The sequence below is a fragment of the Stegostoma tigrinum genome, chromosome 17 (assembly GCF_030684315.1).
Source record: "Stegostoma tigrinum isolate sSteTig4 chromosome 17, sSteTig4.hap1, whole genome shotgun sequence".
In the NCBI taxonomy this organism is placed as follows: Eukaryota; Metazoa; Chordata; class Chondrichthyes; order Orectolobiformes; family Stegostomatidae; genus Stegostoma; species Stegostoma tigrinum.
In genome coordinates, this window is record NC_081370.1 from 15,301,373 (window position 1) to 15,314,647 (window position 13,275).

A 13,275-nucleotide genomic window follows, 5' to 3' on the forward strand; every position below is an offset into this window, starting at 1 on the left:
CAGCTGCAGCAAGAGCAACACTCCAGAAGCCTGACACCATTCCAAAACAAAGCAACCTGCTGGTTTGCTACCCCACAAAAATTGCCTTCAAAATTTACCTCTCCACCTCAAACAGAAACTGTAGTACTTGTGATGCACTTCATCAACTTGCCAGCCCTTACCACATAGGATGAGGAGAGCAAATGTATGTTAATGCTTCCAACTGCATATATCTCTCAAGCTCAAACCATATTGACTTTAATTCTGAGTTTCTTCCAACAGTATTGCAAATATACCTACACCTGTCAGCAAAGCAAACATGCCCTGAATGAATTAATAAATATATGAATTAATAAAAATATCCCAAGAGGTTCTATAGCTATATTAAAGAGTAAGAGGGTGGCTAGGGGAGAAAATAGGTGCCCTTAAAGATTAGCATGACTATCTGTGTGGAGCCACAGGAAATGGGGGAGATTTTTAATGAATATTTCACCTTAGCATGACTCTTTCCTGAGTAAATACTCAGGAAATAAGGAAAACAAGTAGGAATGTTTCGGATCGCATACATATTACAGAGAGGAGGTGTTTGCAGCCATAAAGTGTTTTAAGGTGGATAAATCCCCTCGGCCTGTTCAAGTGCATCCTCAGACATTGTGGGAAGCTAGGGAAGAAATTGCAGAGGTTTTTGCTTCATCTTTAGTCACTGGTGAAGTTCCGAAAGACTGGAGGGTGGCTAATGTTGTTCCATTGATTAAGAAAGGTAGCAAAGACTAGCCAGGGAACTATAGGGCAGTGAGCCTGACATCAGTGGTAGGCAAGTAGAGAGGATAACGAGGGACAGGATCATTTGGATTGTCAAGGTCTGATTTAGGGATAGTCAGTATGGATTTGTATGTGGGAAGTTATGTCTGAAAAATCTTTGAGTTTTTCAAAGAGGTAACTAAGAGGATGGAAGAGGGGTAGGGCAGTGGATGTTGTCTATATGGACTTTAGACAGGCCTTTGACAAGGTTCTGCATGGCAGGCTAGCTATGAAGGTTAGGTCGCATGGGATCCATGGAGAACTGGCTAATTGGATTCAAAATTGACCCAATGGTAGGAAGCACAGGGTGATGATTGAAGGTTGTTTCTCAACTGGAGGCCTGAGACTAGTGGTGTACCACAGGGCTCGGGGCTGGGACCTTTGTTATTTACATGAATGATCTGGGCGTGAATGTACAAGGCATGAATAATAAGTTGCGGATGATATAAAATTGCGAGGTATTGATAGCGAGGAAAATTATCAAAAATTACAGAGGGATCTTGATAAGATGGGGAAGTGGACTGAGGGTTGGAAAATGAAATGCTATTCAATATAGATAAGTGTGAGATGTTGCACTTTGGAAAGTCAAACCAAGCAGGACTTATACATTAAATGATAAGGTCCTGAGGAGTGTTGTGGAACAGATGGACCTAACAGTACAAGTTCAAAGTTTGCTGAAGACAGCATCACTGGTGGACAGAGTGGTGAAGAAGGCATTTAGCATGCTGGCCTTCATCAGTCGGGGCATTGAGTGTAGATGGGGCATAGATAGAATGAATGCATGTAGACTTTTTCCCAGGGATGGGGAATTGAAAACTAAAGAGCTTAGGTTTAAGGTGAGAGTGGAAAGATTTTAGGAGGACCTGAGGGGTAATTTCTTCATGCAGAGAGTGATGCGTATGTGGAATGGGCTGCCAGAAAAAGTGGTTGAGGCAGGTACAATAGCACCTTTTAAAAAACATTTGGATAGGTGCATGATGGGAAGGGTTTAGAGGGATATGGACCAAATGAGGGCAATTGAAACAACTAGTTAAGTGTACACCGTGGTCAGTATGGACCTCTTTGGGCTGTAGGGCCTGTTTGTATGCTGTATTACTTTATAACTCTGCTCTATGTGAACCGCTACATATCAGCACCACTCAAATGCTAAGGGTTATGATTCTATTGGGAGAATGTACTGATGATCAAGTCCCAGTACACCTGTCACTCCATTAATATAAATTTTGTTATTTCTTGTACCAAAATATCAATTGATTCTCTGACTATTCAGAATATAATAATCATTCACCAGGCTTTAACGAACTCAGTATATTTCAGCAGGAACAAAGTTTTTTTTATTTTTAATCAGTGCTTACCACTTGTTTTAATACTGGAGTTATAGTGTGGAAATAATTTTAATTCTATACGCACATTTGCAATACATAACTTTTAGTCTCTGCAAAGATGATGAGTTGTTATTTTTTTAAAATGGCAAAAGGAAGGAACAATCAACTTCTGTAAACAAAAGGATTGAATCTGATGACTTCTCATCTTCACTGGATTCTCCATTGGCAAAGTTGCATTGCTGTCAAGTGTTGATTGAAAGTAGATGTTCAGGGAGAAGGCTCAGTACTCTGTGCAAGCAGACAATGCATCTTGTCATTGTGATCAAGATCTGAATAACAATTTAGAAGAAGAAATCATAGTTTTTGAAAGAAATGTCATCAAATGCGCCAAATATCAGAATTGTTTCTTGACTGTTGAGGCTAGCAGATAGAAGTATTTCCTGCAGTCTGGAAGACCTGAGTTGAATCAGACACATGGAGTGACTAATGCACAAGCCACTATTTGCCTAATGGTATAAAAGTAGAAGTTATTAGTGCAGAACTTCAAGGCTGAATCCACGATGTAAACAATGCACAGGTTGCAGGAGGCAAACTTGCTAGATAAATGTCCCACTCTGTTTTGTGCTCATAGCATTGGCATTGGATGTAAGAGCCTTGTTAATGTTGGATATAAATTTTGTTTTTAACATTTATTCTGCTGTTACAGTAAACTAGGAATGAGTTAAATTCACAGCCCTGAAACTCAGTTATAGCAAAAATGTAAGCCATCCCCACTAACATTGTAGGAAATCTGATAGAAGGATGCACATGATAAGTCAGAGTTGTGGACTGTAACTCCAGATGAGCCAAACTAATGCATCATTGTCATTTGTATGTGCCAAACAATTTTTGTAGAGTTATTCCAGACTAGAATATAAAATCCAAGGCTTGCCAGCAATGGCTGCAAAACAGTCTCACCCACATCGTGGACAAGTATTCACCAAAAGAAGTTCTTAATATGGGTGAAACTCAGCTGTTTTACCTTCTTGCAAATTGGAACAAAAATTTCCATATTTTTCGCATGCTTACTGATTCGTGGTTTTTAAAACTTTTGGCACAGCTCACATTGTTAGCAAATTGCGTTATGTGGGGAATTCTTGAAGCCCTGCTGAACATGAATTTGTGAACTAGCATTCTGATTCCACTTATCGTGACTTTGCTGTGTGCAAGTATGTAATACACCTAAAAATACCAGTGTTCCATGTGGCTGTTTAAAAAATGTAAGTACTTATTTTGTTCACAATCATTTTGTCATGTGTTTGGGGCTTATGGTTTGTTTTTACAGAGATGAGACATAACAACGGGGAATGTAGAACCTGCAGACACAGAATGCAAATAGCATTGTGAGGATGAGGAAGTGGTAGTAAGTCTCACTTTATGGAAAGATTTTATATTCAATATCGAATTGCACTGTAGTCATCATAAGTCTGCCCAACCTGAATGTAATTCGTTCGGATTTGCTGTCCTTTTTTCCAAAATGCAGATACAAACTTGTGATCTGTAGAGAATATGTCAAAATGTACCATGCTGTACCATTGTACTTTAGAACACAGTAGAAAATGTCCTAACTACACTAGTATTACAATTTCTATTTCTCACAAGTCAGTCTGGCCATGACTGGTCTTTGTTTTTTTTACGGTTTATTACATCTAAAGTGGACTGTAGTGCTTTTGTTTTAGGTATCTGCCAACTGGAAGAGACAAGTTTTCTTTTCAGGGTATCATAGTCATAAACCAATTTGTACTTGGGTTTACATTCATGCACCATTACTGAAAGGGTGGTGTCTAACATTGCATCATCTAGTCCTCAGCAGTAAGGCTATGAAAAGCCATCAGAGAAGGGCAAATGCTCATGAGACCTAGCAAATTACTCATTCTAGCCACTCTCTGGGTAAAGATGTGTTTATTTCCACATTGGATTTAATAGTGACTATCTTATTTTTTTCAGACCTTGGTTCTAATCTCATTTGCAAGCAGAAACAACATTTTTTTAACCTGGCCTATCAAACTCATTCACCATCTTAAAGATGTTTACCAGTTCACTACTTCATTCCGTCTTTACTAGAGGAAACATCTCCAGACTGTTCAGTATTTTCTGGTGGATTTAGCCTCTCCGTATTCTAGTAATTCTTTTTCCATCTTCTCTGATGACTCTTTCTTTTATGCTTTTCCATTCTCGATCCCTTTAAAAATGAACCATAGTATTTTGTTTGCTGTATTTTAATCTTATTAATCTTTGTCTTTACTTTAAAGTGCTTTGTATAACTATACCCCCAGATACGTTGTTCTTCACTCCATTTAGACACAAGGGTTAGATTTTAACTTGGTCAAAAACTCATTCACTTCATTGGAATTGTGCTTCAGGTGTCTAAGGAGTATGAAGGTTGCTTATTGTTAACAAAGTGTATCACCTATCACGATTACATTTAAAGTTTATTTGCCAATTATGTACCCTTTCAGCAAATCCTGTTAATATATTCCTGCATTTTGATGGGTCCTCGCTAGTAACTAAGATGTCAATATTGAAGATTGCATCTCTGATTCCTGAGTGTGAATTATTTACATACCAAAGTGATCCCACTGCTGTGAACTTCAGTTCCATTTTTACGTTATTTTGTAAAAGTTTTTTATTTTAATTTGAGCAAACAAGGCGGTGTCAGTTGGATATTAAGGGATTTAGAGACAACATTGTATCAAGGAACTATCAAACAGTGGAGTAATGCTGTGCATTGTCATTTCCTTTGTATATCTTGCTGTTACTTTCCTTCTTTATTGTCCCCATGTTTGCTTTCCCTGTATGCATTCCATTTGCTTTTCCCTTCTGTCCCATTTTCAATCTCCACTTTCTCCATTTTTTCATGTTGCTCATTCCATTTCTTATTTATTTTCTAGTCTCAAGCTCTTGCTCTGTTTTCATCTGCATCTCCTTGCTGTTCTCCCCACTATTTACTTGATCAGCATATGAATTCTTACTTTCCTTCACTTCAGCAAGTCATCTGTTCAGTGGGCCGCGCACACTTCCCGACATTTGCAACTTACTCTGTGTCTTTATATTCTATTTGCTCATTCACTTGATTTCTCCTTGCTTCCATTTTAGAGCAGGCTTGTTCTAGCTCCTTCATTCCATTAGTCTTTGCCACCTTGGCTCCCTGTTCATTTGTTTAGTTTGTTTGTCTTACTCTGCATATATCAGGTGCCATTAATACACTCTGCTGATCAACTCTTTACATTCCTTTTTTATTTTTACTCTTCATCTTTGTACTTTGCAGAGAATAAGTATGAAGGCAAAGATAACACAGTGTGAAGCTGGAGGAACACAGCAGGCTAGGCAGCATCAGAGGAGCAGAAAAATTGAGGTGTTGGGTCGGGACCCTTCTTCAGAAGACCCTTTCTGAAGAAGGGCCCTGACCCAAAATGTCAACTTTCCTGCTCCTCTGATGCTGCCCTGGCCTGCTGTGTTCCTCCAGCTCCACACTGTGTTATCTCTGACTCCAGCATCGACAGTTTTTACTATCTCTAAATAAGTATGAAGGCAAGTGATTTTACATCTGAACTCTAGGTGATGCTATAGCCCAATTTGTGAAAGATTCAGGCAATGCCTCTTCCATGTTTTTGTGACTTTATTTACTGCAAGAAGTAACCCAAGTGAGGATGCTCTTCTCACCCTTCAGATTAGCCAGTAGACTTTAAGATTCTTCTCTCCAACCTCAGGATTTTATACCAAATTTCCTTCAGATTACTTTCAGCAGTTAGCCTTTATTTGAAGTCTTAAGTATTGTCAAGGTTTTCAGATTTGGACTCCTGGATTCTGGAATCCCAAGAATAGATCCCAGAGGTGGTGAAAGGTTGTATTTGGTGTATTGATATGTTTTTCCTTGTTGTGATAGTTACCCAAGGCAAAGTGTCCTTGGGTATGTGTTGCTGTCTGGAAATGTGCCTCAAGTATGCAATGGATCAGTTAGATCTAAAGTCTGTGGTCCTGCCACATCTAGTCATGAAGGTGGTGGACAATTAAACCGTTAAACCAGGAGAGATAAGCATTCCCGACCTCAATGGGGGAATCCAACACATCAGTATAACAGACAAAACTTCCAGCTAGAATTGTGAAGTAGATAATCCATCTCAGCCTCTTCCTGATATCCTCAGCAGCACAGATGCCAGGTTTCAGCCCATTTGATTTCTTCCACATGATATCGAGGAGCAGCTGAAGGTGCTGGATACTTTAAAGGCTGTGCACCATGACAAATCCTGGGAAGAATACTGAAGACTTGTGTTTCAGAATTTTCTGCACCATAGAAAATTGGTTCAAATACAGCTGCAACTTTGGCGTCCACACATCAATGTGGAAAATTGCAGGACAATCCAGGCTAGTTACTTTAACTAGCCTATCTGACCATGTTTGAGTGCCAAAGTCACGAAAAGTGTTGTTAATGTTATCAAGAGGCACTTTCTCGGATGTAACCCGCTTGCTGGTACTCAGTTTGAGTTCTGCAAATCCTATTCGGTTCCTGACCCTTATTATGGACTCTGTCCAAACATTAATGAAAGAGTCGAACCCAGAGCTGAGATGAAAGTGACTACCTATGACATCAAGGCAGCATTTGACAGTGTATGGCATTAAAAAGCCCTAGCAGCATTGAAGTCAGTTGGAATCGGAGAAAAAACTCTGGAACAAAAACTGGCACTAACCAAGATGCTTATGGCGGTTGGTGGCCAGTCATCTCAGCAGACATTCCTCGGAGCAATGACATAGCCCCAACCATTGTCAGCTGCTTCAGTGATCTTTCCTCTATCATAATATCAGAAGAGAGGACGTTTGTTAATGATTATGCAATGTTTGGCACCATTCATAACTTGTACTGAAGCAATCTGTGTCCATACACAGCAAAGGAGGAAGAGATGATCATGCTGAATTTTGCAGTGACATTGCTGCTAGTCTGCTGAGTTGGTGTTATCTCTGGGGAAAAATAATCCCTTTAGGTCCCCTTTTTTGGGATATAAATTCATAATCTGCTGTGATAAAAGTAATGCATTTTAAGAAGTGTTGTCCCTTGTTGATGGATTAAAATGAGGTCTCTTCTGTTTGAGCGTTATAACTTCTGTAGCACTTTTGTAAAGGGAAAGGATTTCACTTGGCATTAACCGTTGTATCTTCTTTAGTTTGACTGAACATAAGCTTTTGTCCATTCAACTTGCAGCAAACATAGCTTGAAGGGTCTGGCTCTATTATATACTGGCACTGCACGTCATATGTAGCATGTCCTCCGTCTACACATGAAATAGGGGGGCTGTCCCATTGATATTCTGCAAAAGAGATCATGTGCCCATAGTTTGTTTCTTTCCCATGTCTTCATGCCTCTGCCTGCTCCATGACCATAGCCCCCATCACACCTCTTATGATCATTTCTAATTGATTAGTTGTCATTTCTGCGTTATAGGCTATTTTTCATATCTCCTGAAAGTAATGACACTTGGTGGTACAGCAAGGGTTAAATTTAACATTTTCAGCCTTGTTTTGAAATCTAACGTTTTAGAGTAGATTTGTTTGGAAATCCTGCCATGACCATGCTCCTCAATCTCTGTAACATCCATTGGCTTCTCAACCCTCCAGAGTTTGTGCTGACCTATTTCTGGTCTCTTGAGTATCTCTGATTTCAATCACCCTACCATTCCTTCCTCCACATTTCTATTTCACTTCTGTGTTTTTAAAGCTACCTTTTTGACCAAGGTTTTGGCCACTCAGTTTCATAGTTCCTCTGAAGTGCCTCATATTATACATGCTACATAAATGTGAGCTTTTGTGGTGCATTTCCACCAACACTAACAGCTATCTCCTTGTATAGACATTTTCAGCAGGGGTCACTGGTGAATAACTTTCCTTCAGAAGTGCAGTGGATTAACTGAACTTTAATGCTTAGATATGAATGTGAAAAAAAATTTTGGAATTGTTCTCATGACTGGAAAAGCTTAACATATTTATTGAGTTATTTTGAGACAATGATGCAGATAAACAGACTTAATCTGTTGGAATAGGTGCTGAATGGAAAATAATACATTTTTACAGCTTTGAATTGGATGCTTGGAGCGGGAGAAATGTGTACACTTTACAGATCTTTGAGGCAATGCAATGGAAACTTCGCCAAAATGCAACATCTTGATGTCCCATTGCACTGCTAGGTCTGGACTAGTGTCAGCTCAAACTTGAGGTGTTCAGTCTACATCAAACTAGTGAACTAGAAGTCTGGTGTGACCCAAGCTGTCTCCTGTTATGAATGTGGCTGTTAGCATCCCATTGTTCAAGTAAATAGATGTGGGGGGAAAAGCACTAAACAGAAAAATTGCGGGCTATGCACGTTTTGATTTGAAAATTAGAAAGACATTTCTATACCTGCAGCTTTCTGATTTAAAGCTTCACCTTGAACCAGATGATTACTTCACAAATTCTATGTTAACCAAAAGTCTGAACCAGACAAGACTGACCCTTTCTCCTTTGAGGGCTCAGAAGTAGTTGATTTTGTAGGGTAAGGAAAGGGTCATTTATAGACCTGATGTGTTATTTCTTGTCATTTACTTTTGGAATTGGCCAGCAAGTTATGCCTCTGATGTGAAAGCATGGAAATGGAATTATAGCAACTAGAGCTGATGTGGAGCCAGCAGTGCTTTCAGGGATGTGCTAAATGACATCTTCCTGTCCTGAAATGAAAAGAGGGCTCCCTTCCAAGTAATGTAAACTGGAGCCTCTGCCTTTTACACTGATTGTAACCTATTACTTGCCTTTAATCTTGCATCAGGTTCCATTCTAGTGCTACATTAATCCCAGCAAATATTGTCAGTTAACTGTTCAATGTAGTGTTGACTTCTTCAGGGTTGGGAATATACATATTGAAACTCTGCTTTCTATCCCTTCCTTGACTGGATGCTTTTCGCATGCTTTTCAGGAGGTTCAAGTATTTGCTTTGGTCTAATTTTGTCTTTGTTGAAACAGCAGATGCATTTCTCTTACAAAAATTGTGACATTAAGAACAAAAAAAGTTGCAATCTCAGTGTCTGTTCAGGAAGGCCAGGTATAATGCCAAGTCATTTAATTGATCCAGGTTAGAGTGAATCTGTGACAGTTCATGAGGAACAAAAACTGGGAAACTTCACGTTTGGCAGCTATTGGATAGATACACCAGAAAATAGAATCAAGTGTAGGCCATGGAACTCTTTGAGCCTGCTCTGCTACTCAGTATGTTCATGACTGAGCATCCAATTCAGTACCCTGTTCTCACTTCCTCCCATACCCCATTGTTCTTTTAGCCCTAAGAAATATGTCTAATACGTCTTGAAAATTTCCACAGTTCTGGCCTCAACTGCTTTCTGCAGTAGAGAATTCCACAGGCTTACCACTCTCTGGGTGAAGAAATTTCTCTTCATCTCAGTCCTAAATGACCTGTCAAGTCTTTTTAGAATTTTGAGTTTCTGAGATTCGCCCTCATTGTTCTAAACTCTGGCGAATACAGTCCTAACCAAAAAAAATTATGAAGATCTGTAGATGGTGGAAATCCAAAGTAAAAACAGAAATTATTGGGAAAACTCAGCAGGTCTGGCAGCATCTGTGGACAGAAAGGAGAGTTAATGTCTCGGATCCAGTGACCCTTTAGAATTGATTGAAGCCAGGAAAAGGTTGGTACATATGTTGAAGTTCAAGAGGTGGATGGAGTAATTGATAGGTGGAGATGAAACCCAGAGAGGGAGAATAATAGAGATAACAAGGTGTAGAGCGGGATGATCACAGCAGGCCAAGCAGCATCAGAGGAGCACGAAAGCTGACGTTTTGGGCCTCGACCCTTCTTCAGAACAACACTTGGATAGACAAAAGAATGGATAAAGGTCAGTTTGAGAGAATCATTGTGAATTGGAATCATTAGTAGCTGACAATGATTTGGCTGTGGGAGTAGCCTCCGTGGTGACAGGGCCTGGTGTATGGAACTTGAGAAAAGAACATGGGAGAAGGTGCTCGGGCCCTAAAATTATTGAACTTGACAAAAACTAGTATCTAATTTTTCACCTAGGGGCTCTGTAGCCTTTGGGACACAGTATCATGTTCAGTAATTTTCTCCAGACCGATTTGTTTTCATTCAACAGTCCTGCCATTCCCAGGAATCAGGGACCTTTATTACCCTAATTCCATATCCAGAGCAGCCATTGTCAGCATACGGTGCTCAGGTGTGATTTCACCAAGGCCCTGTACAGTTACAGCAGGATATCCCGGTTGCTGTCCTCAAATATTCTCACTCTGATGATGAACATACCATTTACCACCTTCACTGCCTGTATGTTTGCTTCTAGCGTCTGCTGTGCAAGGACACCCAGGCCTCTGACACCTCTCCCTTTCCCATTATATTGCTGTTCAGAAAATCTGCCTTCCTGTTTTTGCTACCAGAGTAAATAACTTCATACTTACCAACATTTTCCTTCATCCATCATGCATTTGCCCACTCGCTCAACTTATCAAATCTCTCAAACATGTTCGCATCCTCCTGGGAACTCACCTTCTCATCCAGTCTGTGTCATCTGCAAATTTGTATACATTACATTTAGTTTCCTCATCTAAATGATTGATATATTGTAAATAGCTGGGTCCAAATTGCCTGCCACTCAGAAACCCATTTATTCCTACTGTTTCCTGTCCATTAGTTCCTTAACCATGCCATACACTCTCTTTCAGCCCATGCTAATCTCTGCCTTCTGAAAGCCCAAGTAAACCACATCTACTGGCTCATCTTATCAACTCTAGTAACATCCATGAAATTATAGTAGGTTTGTCAGGCATGATTTCTCTTTCTTATATCCACGCTGGTTCTGTCTGATATGTCATTGTTTTCTGAGAGTTCAGCTTTTTAATCTTTTTTTATGGACATTTGCATTTTCCCCGCGACTTATGTTGGGCTAACAGGTCTAAAAATTCCCTGCTTTTTGTCTACTTCCTTTCTTTAAATAATGATTTAATTTATTATTGTCAAGTGTACTGAGATAAAGTGAAAAGTGTTGTTTTGTTTGCTATCCGGGCAAATCAGACCTCTCACAAGCACATCAGGGTAATAGAACAGAATATAGAGTTACACTGCAGAGAAGGATCAATTCTAATATGAGGTCTGTTCAATAGTCGGATAACAGCAGGGAAGACGTTCTTGAATCTTTTGGTGGGTATTACAAACTTTGTATCTTCTGCCTGATGGGAAAGGGTGGAAGAGAATATAACCAGAGTGAGAGGAGTCTTTTATGTTAGTTGCATTTCTGAGGCAGCAGGAAGAATCGACTGTCAATGGATGGAAAGTTGGTTTGCATGATGTTCCTAACTCCTGTAATTTCTTGCAGTCTTGAGCAAAATAGTTTCCATACCAAATGTAAGATAATAAAATGTGAGGCTGGATGAACAAAGCAGGCCCAGCAGCATCTCAGGAGCACAAAAGCTGACGTTTCGGGCCTAGAGGCTTCATCAGAGAGGGGGATGGGGTGAGGGTTCTGGAATAAATAGGGAGAGAGGGGGAGGCGGACCGAAGATGGAGAGAAAAGAAGATAGGTGGAGAGGAGAGTATAGGTGGGGAGGTAGGGAGGGGATAGGTCAGTCCAGGGAAGACGGACAGGTCAAGGAGGTGGGATGAGGTTAGTAGGTAGGAGATGGAGGTGTGGCTTGGGGTGGGAGGAAGGGATGGGTGAGAGAGAGGACAGGTTAGGGAGGCAGAGATAGGTTGGACTGGTTTTGGGATGCAGTGGGTGGAGGGGAAGAGCTGGGCTGGTTGTGTGGTGCAGTGGGGGGAGGGGACGAACTGGGCTGGTTTTGGGATGCGGTGGGGGAAGGGGAGATTTTGAAGCTGGTGAATTCCACATTGATACCATTGGGATGCAGGGTTCCCAAGCGGAATATGAGGTGCTGTTCCTGCAACTTTCGGGTGGCATCATTGTGGCACTGCAGTAGGCCCATGATGGGCATGTCATCTAAAGAATGGGAGGGGGAGTTGAAATGGTTTGCGACTGGGAGGTGCAGTTGTTTATTGCGAACTGAGCGGAGGTGTTCTGCAAAGCGGTCCCCAAGCCTCCGCTTGGTTTCCCCAATGTAGAGGAAGCCACACCGGGTACAGTGGATACAGCATACCACATTGGCAGATGTGCAGGTGAACCTCTGCTTAATATGGAAAGTCATCTTGGGGCCTGGGATAGGGGTGAGGGAGGAGGTGTGGGGGCAAGTGTAGCATTTCCTGCAGTTGCAGAGGAAGGTACCGGGTGTGGTGGGGTTGGAGGGCAGTGTGGAGCGAACAAGGGAGTCACAGAGAGAGTGGTCTCTCTGGAAGCAGACAAGAGTGGGGATGGAAAAATGTCTTGGGTGGTGGGGTTTGATTGTAGATGGCGGAAGTGTCGGAGGATGATGCGTTGTATACAGAGGTTGGTGGGGTGGTGTGTGAGACCGAGGGGGATCCTCTCTGGGCGGTTGTGGCGGGGGAGGGGTGTGAGGGATGTGTTGCGGGAAATGCGGGAGACACGGTCAAGGGCGTTCTCGACCACTGTGGGGGGAAAGTTGCAATCCTTGAAGAACTTGGACATCTGGAATGTGCGGGAGTGGAATGCCTCATCATGGGAGCAGATGCGGTGGAGGCGGAGGAATTGGGAATAGGGGATGGAATTTTTGCAGGAGGGTGGGTGGGAGGAGATGTATTCTAGGTAGCTGTGGGAGTTGGTGGGCTTGAAATGGACATCAGTTACAAGCTGGTTGCCTGAGATGGAGACTGAGAGATCCAGGAATGTGAGGGATGTGTTGGAGATGGCCCAGGTGAACTGAAGGTTGGGGTGGAAGGTGTTGGTGAAGTGGATGAACTGTTCGAGCTCCTCTGGGGAGCAAGAGGCAGCGCCGATACAGTCATCAATGTAACGGAGGAAGAGGTGGGGTTTGGGACCTGTGTAGGTGCAGAAGAGGGACTGTTCCACGTTACCTACAAAGAGGCAGGCATAGCTGGGGCCCATGCGGGTGCCCATGGCCACCTCCTTAGTCTGTAGGAAGTGGGAGGAATTGAAAGAGAAGTTGTTGAGGGTGAGGACGAGTTCGGCTAGGCGGATAAGGGTGTCGGTGGAGGGGGACTGGTCAGGCCTGCGGA